At 41.2% G+C, this 15752-nt stretch overlaps 1 non-coding gene across 1 annotated transcript; it reads left to right on the top strand.

Annotated features, from left to right (window-relative positions):
• Positions 1-4295: 4295 nt before the first annotated feature.
• On the top strand, positions 4296-4421 carry LOC118569262. The gene has a single exon (XR_004943051.1). It is a non-coding gene; the product is annotated as a U6atac minor spliceosomal RNA (small nuclear RNA).
• Positions 4422-15752: the final 11331 nt, after the last annotated feature.

Here is a 15752-nt window from a genome sequence, read left to right as displayed (position 1 = left end):
GTCACCAAAGCACATCTGGAACATGTGGTAGGTCACCACGTACACCTGAAATATATTATGGGTCACCAAGCACACCCAGAATAGGTTATGGGTCACCAAGCACACCTGAAATATGTTGGTCAGCAAGCACCAGGGATCATTTGGGTGCACAATCAGCTCTGCATCCAAGCCCTTCTCTTTCTTCTCAGGTGTTCACAGTTTTTTCACATCTCTCTCTGGTTTTGGCTTTTAGTCTGAATATAGCCGTCACTGTAATATTTCATAAGGTGTAACTACGTATTTGTTTAGAATCCCCCAGGGGCTGGTGGCATGGCTGTAGCTTTCGAGACAAACAGAAAAGCCCTTAGCTAAGCTCACAAGAACTTGAAGCTCCATCTCCAGCCTGTCATTTCTTGCTCTCACTACTCCCTGAATAAAGTCCCACCATCTACAATACCCTGTGCTTAGCATGTGTGGTGTCTTATGCCTATAATTCCAGTACTCAGGAGACTGAGCAGGGACCACCATGAGTTTGAAGTCAGACTGGCTGCTATAGTGAGTTCTATAATGAGACCCTGACTCAAAACAAAACACATCTGGTGCTTAATGGAACTTAGTATTTGCATTCTTGACCTACAATCTTCTTTGGTCTGGAATTCTTTTGTTCATTCACTTATTAATGGTCATGAATGATGAATGTTGTGGAGTGTTTATTCTGCTCCAGACACTCTTTAGTGACTGGAGACATAGCAGTGAACATGAACATGACATAAGTTCCACATTCATGAAGCTCACATTCTAGTAGACAAAGACAGTATGTGAGTATACAATGAGGTTTAGATCTGAAGGCTATGAAGGCAATGAATTTGAGTAATGAGATTACAAGTGTTAAAGGGTACATGTATGACTCTCCAGGCCCTTTCTTTCTACAGTATTCCCTGGAAGACTCTCCCAAGCACATCTGTTTTAACAGAGATCTTTGCTAGCAGGAGACAAGCCTGAGGTCCAAGGGAACAGCAGGTATGAGATCTCTGTGTAATTAGAGTGCCTTGAACATTTTACAAGCACTAGTGGATGACCTGTGCACTGCTTCTCAGAGACTGAGGGTAGGGAGTGCTAGTGGATAGGGATGAGAAGGTAGCCAAAGAATGGTTGGCATGGCAAAGGGGTTTCTTTTTAATCTAAAAGGGGGAGGGATATGTCTGACTGGGTTTGCACTTCCAAAAGATTATTGGTCAGGATGTGGAGAAACTGAAAGACTAGAATAATGTCAGTGGGAATTTAGTTGCTGTGGAACAGTCTGGCAGTTCCTCACAGAACAAAAGTCACCTCACAGAGTCAGCATACAAAAACACCATGCTCGCTGAAAGAAGACAGACAGACAGACATGGCGGCATACTCCTGTAATCCTAGCACTCAGAGGCGCTGAGGTAGGAGATTATAAGCAAAAGGCCAGAATGGGCTGTCTAGCCAAGGGTAGAGAGGCCTAGCCTACCTATGCCTGTCTACCAGCAGTGTGGTAGATTCTCAAACAAAACAAAACAAAACAAAACAAAACAAAACAAAACAAAACAAAAAAACCAAAAAAAACCCCAAGCAAGCAAGCAGGCAGACAGGGAGGCAAGCAAGCAAGCAAGCAAGCCAAGCCCAAACAGACTTAAAGGCCTCAGGATTTATATGAATACCTAGAAGAGTCAAATCCATAGGAATGGAAAGCATCAGTAGTTACCAAGGGATGGGGGCAGGGTATAGAAAATGGAGAATGACTGCCCCATGAATGTAGGGTTTTTCTTATAGGGTGATGAAAGGTTCAGGAACTAGATGGTGGTGGTGACTGTAAGAACTGTGGATGGATGTAATGGCACTGAGTTGAACACTTTTGTAAAATGGCATTACTGGTAAATTTTATGATATATTTTTTTTAGTTAGCTCATGCTTTCACAACAAAGCAGGAGGCTTAAACAACAGAAAGATACTATCCCCCAACTCCAGAGGTTGGGAAGTCTAAAATGGAGGTAGGGACCACAGGGTTGATCTCTGGTGAGGGCTCTCGACTTGGTTGGACACAGCAGTCTTCCTGGTGTGTGCTCACTTGGTCTTTTCTCAATGTGTGTAACAGGGACAGATGAGAGGGGTGGAGGGAGACAAGAAAGAAGAGAAGAGAAGAGGAAGAATGGGGGGGGGTAAGAGAAGGGAGGGGAGAGGAGGAGAGGAGAACAGAAAAATCAAATTCCTCCATGTTTCTTCTTAAAGGGTATTAATTCTACTGAATCAGAGGCCCAAGTCTGTAATTTTATTTAACCTTTTACTTCCATAGTCCAAATGTAGCCACACTGGGGTGGGGTGGGGGTAGCCCTTCAGTGTATACATTTTAGAAGTGAACAATTCCATCCATAATATTATGATGTATATTTGACAGTAATAATAATAGTTGTTTGGCTACTGTGGGAACATAACTGTAGTGAACATATGAAGATTAGTTAAGAGACTAGTGTGGGAATACAAGAGATGAACAGGGTGGTATTAGAGAGGAACATTTACTCGGTCTTTCTCCTTCTTGTTTTCATGTAGAGATGCTTGTCTGTCATAACAGTCATTGACCCCACCCTTACTTGCTCTTCTTATCGCCTATTGGTGGGTAAAGGCCATCAGTCCACATCTTTAATGGGGTGGAATATCTTATTAATATGCTGTAAAGACTGGAGATGTCACAAAGGCCCCTGTGGCAGCACAGGCCATCCAAGTTAGCATGGCCCCAGGACATCAACATAAATGCTGGCCAGATCCTGGTTGTCTGTAGGGCCATGGACCCAGACATGGCTCTCCACAGCAGCTCAGGCCTGGGGGGTGGTGGTGGATGTCTGTGGGGAACCAACCCCCACCTTTTACAGGGTTCCTATAAGGAGGAGAGAGGAATAAAAAACTTGTAGATAGAATCATGGGCCTGGTTGAGGAAGAAAGACAGATACACAGGATAGCTTTGGGAGGACCTGGGTCAATATTCAATAGCCCAGAACTTTATTCAAAAGGGCTTTTTATAACAATGCCATGGGGTGAAGCAAAAGACCTCCCCCTTGCTAGATATAGCCAAGTGCAGACCCTTCCAAACACCTGGTACCCAGGCCTGTGGTCCAGTCATCCTCTTATGCAGTCCTGCTGGGAAAAGCAAGCTCAGATCTCACCAGGAAACCTCTGTGGGCTCCCATAGATATCATCATGTCCCTCGGTGGCCCCACGAGCCACTCAAGATCAACACAGACCCAGTGGTAGTATGGCCCTTGGATACCAAAATGGCTACAGGTGTCGGCCCAGACTCCTAGCATCCCCGTTGCCTTGGTGGCAATTTGGGTCATAGATGTCAACACAGACCTCAGCTACGGTAGCACCACAGATGCAAACATGGCCCTAGGCAGCAGCCCAAGCCCAAATGTCAGACTGGTCCAGGGTGGCAAACAGGCTGCCAACATGAGCCCATTCCTCACTGCCCTTGCTTCTTCAGGACTGCCTCTTACCACAGCACATGAACCATTCCACATCTCTTTCTCTCCCATTTCACCACCATATAATGACATCCCCAGGGAAGGCTATGGATACCTTCAAGCAGCCCAGATCATGAGGACCCAGACTGCCCTGTGGGTGTCTTTTGCTGTCTTGAGCCATGTAGCATCAAGTGGGCCTGTGGATGCCTTCAGGTGGCCTGGACCATGACCACCTAGGTTGCCCTGGGGGTATCTTTTACCTTCCAGAGCTACAAAAGACACCCACGGGTCCTCATGGTCCAGGGTCCTGAGCTAATTAATTTTGAAGGTAGGTAAAATGGTGATTGACTTGAAGGATTGGTAAGAAACAGTAGGCATTTCTACAGCCATGGTGATTTCCAACTTCATTTTATAAAACAATTTAAATTGGAAGCCACAGTCCTTGTGGAACCCAGTACTATGTACAATGAGTATGTTCCAATAAAAAATACTTCACAAACACATCACAATGGAAAACAAGCAAAAAAGAAAACACAGAATAACACCCCCACTGCCCCCAGGGCCTTTAATAATGCTTTGTCATCCAGCTGTTCTTGCTGCTGTTTCCCTGTGGCCCTCACATTAGAAACAATATCATGACTAAAAGTTGTTTAAGAGAGACCTGAGATTTCTGTGTTGTTATACCCCGTCATGAAATCCAACATGGAACTTCTTTTATTATTATTTTTATATCCTCCATTAAGGTCTTAACGGGTCCTTTTGGGATTAGTGAACATACTTTAATTTATTTAAAGAAGGTTATGGTCTACTGTATACTTTATTTAAGAAGGCTGTGGTATGTTGTATAAAAGGCGCCTTCTCCTTAACACTTCTCTTGACGAGCATGGAAGAGGCCCTCTGGCCTTACAATACCTGGATGATTTAGGCATTGCCATTTACTTAAGAAGGCTATTGTGATATTTTGGGGAGCACCAAGGGGCAGGGAGAACAAAGGTCAAAACTGAGATGGATACTTCTGACTTTTGCAACTCAGATTTTGTACTTTTAAGTTCCTCTACAAATCAGCATGAATAAATAAAAGAGCATTTCTTACTGTCTTCTACAAATGATCTGTCTTTTGGAGCAAATACTCTCAATGAAGGAAAATTCACATTTGCAGCTTGAATGCCCTGTGATAGAGGATTGCCTGGGCACGTGTGGAGGACTTGTGAGTCCACCAGATATTAAATGGGTATTTTAATAAAGGGTGTTTACATGAGCAACTCCTTCTGGATGCACTAGACCTAAAGGAAGAGAGAACAAGAGGTTGGGTATCTACTCAAAGGTTGGAGCAAGTCCATGGACTGGCATAGATGGGAGAGGTAATGATCAGTATAGCAGGTAGGTGTCATTTAAGAGTAACCAAGGCAATATATCTCTGCATCCTAAGGCAGTAAGTGAGAATAAAAGAGTGAGAAAGAGTGACTCCATGAAAACGTCTCTGTAGTTTAAACACACATTCTGCTACTTAAAATAGTGTAAAAGTGTGGGGGCTTCAAAGGACAATTTCCTTAGCCAACAATACCCTCAAAAATGGCATAAGCAACTGTTGGGTGTTATTGGCCTTACAACATGAGTAGCTAGACATGAACAGTGACAGCATGGTGTCTGGCTGGGAAAGCATATCATGGACTTGACTTAGTCTGGTTGCTTGTTTTCCTAGAAACTGTTAGTATCAGCGCTTTAGTAGATATCAATAGGAATGATGACAGTGGTTTAGACTCATGACTAATTATTTGTGCCCACTTGACTGGGCTGTAGCATGTCCAGATAGCAGATTAAGCATGATCTCTGGGGAAATGTCTTTAAAGGTGTTTCTAGAAGAAATTAGTATCTGAGGGGGTACGTCCAACAAAGTAGATGACTTTCCAAATGTGAATAACCATTAGTCAATCCACTGAGGGACTAAAAATTAGAACAAAAAGTTGGAGGAGGATTGGATGTACTCTAACTGCTTGGTCTGGGACATTTATCATATACTTTTGAATTCCTTACTCTCAGATGTTCAATTCTGGTCTGAAATATCATCATTAGCTCTTCAGTGTTCAAGTCTGATCTATGCTATTGACTTTCCTGTGTGTCAAGCATGCAGATGAAAATTATGGAACCTCCTAGGTCCCACAATTACATGATTACACAAACCAGTATATCTATTGATATACTCATATGTATTCATGAACATATTTATAGATTAAAAATGCATATATTTTATTTATTCTGTTCTTTTATAATGTTGAACAATCCAGATATCACCTAGTACATGTTGCCACTGTTGGCATGAACCTTGTAGCTGTACATGAGAGATTCACCTGGAAAGTTGCATATGGGTTTAAGTAGAGTTGGAATTCCTAAAAAATTGAGGTTGTAGAAGCAGCACTGTAGTTTTCTCTTTTAATTGTGGGCTGTCCTTTGATCCCAAGATAGAATAACCTGAGGATGGAATCTGAGCAGTGTGGATGTTGTGGGGATGCAGGCACTCAGGGAGAATGGCTCACTAAGGGAGACTGTGGCTCATGGCAGGAATCTCAGCAGCTGAGGGGCTAAAGGAGGAAGATATTGTTTGAGGCCATCATTGTTTATCCACAAAGACCATTTCTCCAAAGAGAATCACGAAGAAAGAATTACAATGCATTCCTTCTGTTTTCTTCCAACCTTCCTTCTATATATCTTAAGAATGCTTAAGATCTCCTTAACTTCAAGATGTCCAACTTATTTTATGCCAAGGGTCTTTGATAAAGCAAATGTTTCATTAATATTCTTTCCACAAATGTAGAAGAATAATAAATGAATGTAAGTTTTATTGATGCCCTGCAGGCCAGAGCCAACTAGATAGATCCTATGTTATGTTATATTATAAATACGTTACAACTGTTACTGGAAAATCAAGCATCATTACTTTCCATTCCATCATTCATTCCTAGGGCCTTAGCTCCGTGTTGATCATTAGCATCCAGCCTCACTGCTGAGTTTGGCAAACAGCTGCCTGGTTTGGTTTAGGGCTAAGACCTATCCTGGCAAAGATGAAACTTTACTTGTTCCAGAAGAGATGGTTTGGATTGAAACAGCGTGGAAGTTTGCCAGAGCGGCAGGGATCAGAAGGAAGGTTGGCAGTGCATGTCCTGTGAGTTATACCCCCTGGGCGACAGTGAAATCTCTAGACTCTGGACGCCAGGTGACAAAGTGCAGAGTTTTGATCTGCAGTCCATCACTGCATATGGGGCTGTGACACTGAATGTGGGGGCCGCGAAAATTTGGTGATGGTAGAAAGTTTCTGAACTTACAGTGACCACAAACTAATTCAAAATCAAAGGCAAGTGAACATGAGGTGGTCCTGGTAGTGCTCAACCGTGTTGCATCATGTGACCTCACTGTAGCCTTGGGTCTGAACACACAACACACAGACACTTTGCACCACACATGATGCTACCCCAACAATTGCTGACTGAAACATTTAGGCTGAGATTTGAGACTAGTATAGGCTATGAACTGACTGCTTTTACTGTGCATGCAAAGCTTTTTACTTTTGTAGAAACATGATGGATTAATTATAGAAAATAAAAGAATTTTAATATTTTTTACCATCGCTCCTCAGGGTGTAAGCATTACATCTGTATATACTTGGGTTCTATTGTGTTAGAATGCTTGATTTTAAAAATTGCCATTTGAGTTGCTGACTTGAGTTTCCTAAAAGGTCATTAAATCATGAGGTGGATTTTTGTTTGAGATCAACACAGAATTCCTAGCAATATCTGAAATGGCCACTAAAATATTTCTACTATTTGATACTACGTATTTATGTGAAGTGATTTTTTACAATATTAATGATTATAAAACCCAAACAATGTTCAGTGCTGAGAAATGCTAAAGGTCTACATCCTGCAGGCATTCAGTTGGCATTTAAATTTTTATGTAAAAATAATCAAGCATATTATCTTACTAGTATTTACTTTATTCTTTAAAAAATAGTAAAAGCAGCTGGGCAGTAATGGTGCACACCTCTGGAGGCAGAGGCAGGTGGATCTTTGTGAGTTCAAGGCCAGCCTGGTCTACAGAGCGAGATCCAGGACAGGCACTTTTGTAGACATGAGGGTAAGATGTGGCATCATGTCCCTGGAACACATTTGTACATGGAAGAGGTCATATCCAGGTTAGTTCCTCATAAAACTCCATGGCTATGCATACTGACACTAGTCAGACATAATATTGCTATTAGAAATATTTTGTATAACATCATCTCAAGATGCCATTGTCAAAGGGAACCCATTAGTATCTTATTTGTCTAATAAGCTTATCCTGTGCCTTTGAGAAGCCAGGGTATGCTTTTATAAAACAACATAGGGCAATTCGAGGGTAAACTGAGGTTCTGAAAACTAAAGCAATTCTGAAAAGTAGCAATGTAAATATCTAGAAAAGGATACCTCAATATTTTTCATATCATAAACAAAATATTGGATTTTTTGGTAGCAAAGAAGGATTTGATTTAAATGGCAAAGCTTGTAGATGATAGCAACAGTAAGAGCATCTGACATAAATGAAAGGGGAATTGAAAAAGCAGCGGGAACTTAAAGCTGGAATGAATGCTTGAAGGAGGGCTGAGCAGTGAGAGGACTTTTATGAAATTTTCTTTTTAGGAGTATTGGAAGAAAATATTGAACTGGTTGGGTAGTTCTATGTAATGGAGGGATTTAAATGAGTTTATGAATCAAATGATTAAGCATTAGTCTTTGGACTAGACATTAGGAATGAACAAGAATAATGTTTGTATTTAGAGAGAGGGAGAGAGAAAAAGAGAGACTGGAAACACACAGAGATAGAGGCACACACACACACACACACACACACACACACACACACAGAGAGAGAGAGAGAGAGAGAGAGAGAGAGAGAGAGAGAGAGAGAGAGAAGACTAGACAGCCTTTTATAATTTAATAATGTGGTCTGTAGAAAGTAGCCTGGTAACAAGAATTAATTGAAGCACATGGATTCTTTTTGCCTGGAGTGGAGGGAGGGCTAAAACATCTTGAAGAAAACAAATGTCCCTCAGCAGATGGAAGTGATGAAACAGGGTTGTAAAAAGTCCTGTGGAGCAATTTGCACACCGTGAGAGCTAAGAGAGTATTGTAACACAGGGGACCATTGAGCAAGATGATGGCAGAGAGGCCTTGAAGATGCAATAAAGCTCAAATGAACAGTAGACACAGGCTTGGCTATCTGCAAAGAGGCCCCGGTGTTTAACAAGTAGAACCTGCTGGTATTGTATGTATGGATGGGTCCCTAGCAAAGTAGTGATACACTTTGTGGGAAAGGACTGTTAGTCTCAACCAAGTTGTCATTATGGAGACTGCCCTCTTGGTTAATTTTTGCTGATTCTCCGTGCCAGCGGTTCTCAATCTGTGGGTTGTGACCTCTTTTGGGGGGCCAAACAACCTTTCACATAGGTCGCATATCAGATATCCTGCATATCAGATATTATGATTCATAACAGTAGCAAACTTATAGTTATGAAGTAGCAATGAAAATAATTTTATGGCTGGGACAACACGAGGGACTGTATTAAAATGTCGCAGTGTTAGGGAGGTTGTGAACCACACTGCTCTATACAGCCATGTCCAACCGGAGGTCCAGGGCTTTCACTTACTGCATCCCAGGATAAGTGTGAATGCTGCCCATTGTTCTTGTAGATGACTATGTAATGTCACAAGGTCACCTCTGACATTTTCAATGCCACAGAGTCTGAATCTTACCATTTTCCACCATTATTGACAAATAACGCACTTATTTCTCGAGGAAGATTCTTTTTATTCTTCAGTTGTTACTTGTGCAATGTGGCGAGAAATGTCTCTATTGTCTAGGAGCATCTTTCTAGTTGGTCACTGTCCTTGGCACCTAACGCCTTGTTATGTTTAGTCTTCAGGTACACCTCTTTCATCCTCGGTGGTTCTCCAAGGGAAGGGGCTGTCTTACTGATGGCAAGTGCAAGGCATGAGATTAGTCATAGCTTGAATTCCCACTACACCTCTTACTCTCTCAGAGACCTTACTTTCTTTTGCCCCACACACTTCAGTTGTAACAGTTAATAATACATACCCAATAAAGTTTCCGATTAAAAAGTAATTCATATCATGTATGAAAAGCATAGGTCATAGCTATGGGTCCATAGGAACTCAAATGTTAATTTTTTTCCCTCTCCTTTTCTTGATGTTTGTGTTTGCAGTGATCAGTACAGGGCCTGACGTCTACTGGAAACACAGTAAAATTTAGTTCAACTTCAAGTGTTAATGTTTCCTGTGGGCGTATTGCATCCCATTTATATTTCTAAACTCTGCAGATGCACATGAACTCATTTACTGTTCTCCCTAGTGTTGTGAGGGATGTATTTAAATTTCCATTTTATCAACACAGTAACTAACATAGACAGTGTTAGATACTTCCTTAGAAAATCTCATTAAATGATGCTGGGGCCCTGGTTATTTATAACTCTCAACTTGGTGCTTTGGTCTTAACCAAGAATTCTACATGTTCATTCTACATGGTTTATAGATGATGCTGAACCTTTTGGAAGTTTCTTTCCAGTGCTGATCCACTCCACTCAAACAATTCTAAACATAGGTGGTCACATTCCTTGTAGTTCAATAGCATTGGAATAGTCTTTCGAAAACTTATTTCCCGTAACCGAATAGAGTTAGTTCTGTCCTGTGCTCTGCTAGTGTGAACAACCATTCAAATGTATCTGTGAGTCAGCTGAGTAGCATTTACCTGACATCTACTCAATGTTTATTTGTTGTTAAACTGGGAGTTTAAAGCCACCCTTGACTCATGACTCCCACCCCTACCACCAACTGCTGTTTCCTGGCTCCTATGTGGTAGCTCCAGATGTGAAGTCCTGTAGAAACCCCATTCTGCAGTGGACAGACTTGTAGTCATAGAGGTGACTAATTTGCGTGTGGTTGGACAGCCAGCTTCCCGACTCAGATCCTACTTGGAGAAACGAGATCAATATGATGAGAAAAAAAACAACACCGTTTCACAGTAGCTGCTTCCTGGCTGTTCTCAAGAAGGAAGTACAGAATTATCTTTATCAGTCCTCTTCCAAGCTGTGAGTTCACTAGCTGTAGGCATAATGCCCTTAAGTACTGTATTTTGTGGGAAAAAAAAAAAGAAACTTTAGAAGCTTTACTCCTGATCTAAGAAAAGACCATTCTAGTGAAAAGGAACAAAAGTACCCTATGACAATTTCCTTTTAATTATTTCTGATTTAAATATCAGCACTGCATTTTGGGTTGAACAAAAGAATGATGAATTGGCCAAAAAACACTGTTACTTGAAAGTTGGATTGTTTTTTAAGAGATGGAGCACCCAGATGAAAGGAGTTATGTCTATAATATATTGTACTTTAAAATTAAGCAAAGGAGCATCTTCCTTTCCTCCCTCCCTCCCCCCTCTGTTTTTCTCTCCCTCCTTCCTTCCTTCTTTGGCTTACTGTGCAATTTTTCATTGTGTATGGAAAAGCTGGAAGATGAATTGCTTTGCAGGAAATGAAAAGTTAAACAAATACTGTCTCAGACTGGGTGTCATAAACAATACTAATTGTAAGTGGAGAAACTGTGCAACTCCAAGACATCCAATTTTGGTTGTGTTATAGTGCATTGAGAGATGGAACCCAATTTCCCTTTTGTTTTATTTAAACCCATTTTGTGGTTCCTGAGCAAATGGCCTTGAATTGAGCAAACATGATAAGGAAGAATAAGGCATGCAAAGTACACATTCTTTCCCAAACTGGAAGGGACATGCATTCTTCCTCTATCTCCCACAACTTGGCCAGCGAAGTACACATTGTACTTGGGAATAACTCAAGACTAAAATCATATGCTTCAAGGTCTATGTTGAAACCTGATCTTTTATACTTGAGTTTTCACTTAGAAGAACTAATGTTGATGGTAAACAAAGAAATGGCTGTTTCTCTGCCCTGACCAAGGTTCTCTTTACTGGCATGAGCATTCTGTTGTGGGCAAATGGTGGAGAAATCTTGGGACCTCTGTGATAAAGGGATATGCAGAAGGGCTAGTTGTAAGCTTTTGAATCCTGCTTTCACATAGATCCTGAGTCTATCCTTCAGAACTAATTCTCACCACATACAAGCACTGATATGTCTTTATCTCTTCAGCCTTTAGACTGCCACATATAAATGGTGAGGGCTCCCCTGCTTCCGTTCTGTATACAGGCATGTAGGTGATGATGCCGGCCCAGCAGGTAGGTGCTTAGCACTCTTGGGGAAAAGGGAAAAGGAAGCCACAGAGCTAAAGTCAGTACTGTGGTCCATAGGCCATAGCATCTCAGTCTTCCTGAGACAGCCAAAGAGAATGAATAGAGTTTCTACTTTCATATTCCTGTTCAGCCAAGAATACTCCATGACGCGACTCTGTGAGCTCTGAGCATCTCTTGCTGTCATAGTTCTTGGTGACACATCCTTTTCATTCTTGTATGGAGCCATTATCTTTTCAATACTTTTAATATGTCAAAGTACTGGGGGAGCAGTATGTCAGCAGTGAGTACATAATGACTGCAGGACCTCCACTTTCAAACACTGCCTAGGTCCTATTGTGGTGTTTCCATCTACACTCTGGACTCCCTTTCCCATTGTTATGTTAAATGTGCCTGTTGTCTCACACATGCCTACCCTATTCCATGAAATATGGTTGATATACTTCAGCAAAAACGTTGAGACCCTAACCTCTTTTCTCCTGGGTCCTCCTCTGTTTCTTTATAGTTCATTCTTGTAAAATTAAACATGGGTAAAGGTAGCACTCAAGAGCTTCAGTGGGTGAAATGCACACAGACATGGTGATGGAGGGTCACATCTATCTCCATCCTCCGAAGTGTGCAGGACTCAGAATTCCTCCATGTCTCTATGAGAGAAGAGTGAGGGATTGGAACTAGATCCATATGCTAAGGACTGGATATCATACATGCGTCATTTACTTATAGTAACTCTTTCTAATCTGAGTCCTCTAATTGGATTCTATTTGTTTCTCTTTTTGGGTTGTATACTTCTGTAGCATCCACGAAACCTTGTTGATCAAGTGGTATCATTCTAGAATGTTCCATGTTGGTATCACTTTTATAGCCGAGTTCTATCTCATTCCCAGCTCTAGGGTGGAGTGACACATTCCTGGAACCTTTAGTCATTGACTCCCTAGGCATGGACCTGCTGCTCTGAGAATCAAATTCAAGGTTGCAGATCCTAAACACTGAACACAGTGTTCAGTTTCTGCCCTGAGACAGAACCCTTTCTGGTTCTGAGTCTTTACAGGTGGCCATGCCTCTCCCCTGCATCAACAGCAGAGTGTTTAGAGACTGCTCCTCAGGACTGGGGAAGAGATACTGGGAATAAAGCATTCCATTACCAGAGAGGAGTTGACCCAGACAGTTGCCAGACAGCTTTGGGATGGAAAACAACCTCTGGCAACATAAAATAGTGGTTCTATCTGCACCCTCGAAAGTGATATAAACTTTCTAAAGCAGGGCCCTCTTGATGGGGTCTATGTTAGCTGATTAAAGAAGAGTGTTTGAAGCCAGGGTGGAGGCTGGTCAGTGGGGAATACCAAGCAAGGGTATTAACAATAGAAATTAAACATCAAACACTATCTCACAACATGCCTGTCAGTGGGTTAACTTGGGCTCTGGTGCTTTGCAAGTAACGGTGATGGTGAAGCATTGCTGAGACCTTTGGTTTGACTCGTGTGAAGCAAAGGGTATGTAAAATGTTCCAGAGATGTAAGAGATTCTATGGAGAATGAATCCACTCATAATGAAAAGAATGTTGCCCAAATATAAACACTCACTTAAAGCTTAACTGATATTTTGCAATCCGTTTTATTGAGGTAAAATTTATATACTACAGTAAAAGGCATCCACTTAGAGAGTACTATTGAATTTATCCAAAGGGACCAATGAGCTATGCTTTCATGTTAGCAGAAGCCTATGAAGTCACTGCTCAAATTAAGATGTAGGACATTTTCATTGTCCCAGAACATTTCCTTCTGTCCCTCTGCTTCTCTCTAGCCTCAGGCAATGGTTGACCTGCTTTTTGTCTCTGCTGACTTGATTTGCATTTTCTGGAATTTTGACTAGATGCTATCCTGCAGCCTGGACATTTCTGCTTCTGGTTTCTCTCATCCATCACTGAATGGCACAATGATAGAGATGGCTAGTCTTCATTGTCAGTGTGACTGGATTTAGAGTCGCCTAGGAGACACACCTGCAGGAGAGTCTGTAAGGGTGTTTCCAGAGAAGCAGGAGGAGACCCACCCTGAATGTGGAGAGCAGCATTCTAGGAGCTGGGGTCCCAGGCTGAATTAAAGAGGAAAAAAGAAAAAGCCCCAAGAACTCTGGTGTTCATGCTGTCTGCTTCCTGACTGCCAGCACAGATAGCTACCACAACTTCTCTTTGCCATAGCCATGAGCTACTTCTACCACCCTCTCTGTAGCTCCTAAATCACGAGCCAACATAAGTCTTTTCTCTCTTAAGTTTCTTTTTTGTCAGGTATTTGGTTACTGCAATGAGATATTTTAAAAATACAGTGCTTTTAAAATTTACCCATGTGGTGAATGGATCAGGTGTCTGTCTATACCCCCTACCGACCTGTAGCCTTTCTTCATTTTGGCTAAGTAGTAGTCTGTCATATGGACACAGGAATACTTGTTTATCCAGACCTGTTGATGAGTATTTGGTTTGTTTATAGACTTATTTTAAATTATGTGGCTGTGAACATTGATGTATGACTTTGTGTGGACTTTTATATTCATTTCTTTAGGTCAATATCTAATATGTATATTCCTCTTTGGAGAGTGCCACACAGGGTGGTTTCAGCATTTAAACTCAGCAGTGTTTGAGTTTTAGTAATTCCACAGCTCCGCCACCATTTGGAATTTCCCTTCTTTTCCCTTTCTCTTTTTGTTAATGTTTTAATTTAGCATACAAAATATTGGCTTTCATTATGACATCCTCTTACATATAACATTTTTTGTTGCAAATATACATCACTTTTTCTTAAGGTGTAAATTCATGTAGAATGATTATTGTAAATGTATATTGATTATGTATATTATAAGTAATCCTGGATAATTTTTGGCTTTTGGATGAAGAGGGCTTTCATCCAAAACTATCTTTTCCTTTTTCTCCTTTATGCTAAGTTAAATCAGACTCTAGCAAGGGGAAGTAATATTTCCCAAAGTCCCCTGGGGACACTATAACTCATTATAGTGGAGGTTAACCAATAATGTGATTTTTTTTTAGGATTCCAGTCAGAAAATAGTATTTCTTAAATATATGAATTACAACTATTGAGGGATGAAGAGGACAAAACTATTAAAAGTCATGTATGAAATACAGGAACTTGATTACAATGTGATAGTTCTCACAATGATGCCAACGATGTCTACCAGACCACCATCTTCAAACCATACCTGCACCTACAGATTTCTAGGGCTGCATGTGGAGGGAATTTTAAGCTAACCTCTAGGATGTTTTCCGCTAGGTTTTACCTCCACCTCCACTCTGGCCATGTTAACAAAGGTCTTATAGGAGACCAAGAGTTGTGAGAAGCAAGAGAAGATGTGACTAATTTTCTGTTTCGCCTCTAGGTCTCGTGGCTGTTCGTTACTGTCTCTATTATGCAGTAACAATCAAATAGATCAGAGGAGAAGGAAGACACGAGGTCCCTTCTGGCCATATAGCAAAGGCGCTGAAAAGTCTTGAATTCAGTGTGGACTGGTGTTGAAGAATCTGTGGGTTCCAATGGAAGGTGCATATGTAAGCATGGAGGGTTAGGGTGGAGAGAGAGAGAGTGAGTGAGAGAGAGAGAGAGAGAGAGAGAGAGAGAGAGAGAGAGAGAAACTTTAAGACTAAGACCAAGGGAAAAAACTTTCTAAAAATACAAAAATGCTAGAAACAAAATATTTCCTTTTCAAATAATTTCTTATTTTTATAGTAAAAACAGAACATGCTATTTGTATCACAAGTGTGGTAAATAGTCTTGATCCCTAGCAATGGAATCTTTAAGAGGTGGGATCTCCTGGGATGGACTGACTACAGTTATTCTGCAGAATGGACATAGTATCACACTGCTCTCTAAAGTCCTCTCTACCCACAAACTAGTGCAGCTCCCAGACCCCATTATGGAGCTTTCTTTGGGCTGTGGACAGTGGTTACCACAGACACTCACAACTGGTCAAAATGCAGAGAGTAACTGAGTG

Source organism: Onychomys torridus, chromosome 17, assembly GCF_903995425.1.
Source record: "Onychomys torridus chromosome 17, mOncTor1.1, whole genome shotgun sequence".
Classification (NCBI taxonomy): Eukaryota; Metazoa; Chordata; class Mammalia; order Rodentia; family Cricetidae; genus Onychomys; species Onychomys torridus.
This window is presented reverse-complemented; position numbering and strand designations above follow the sequence as displayed.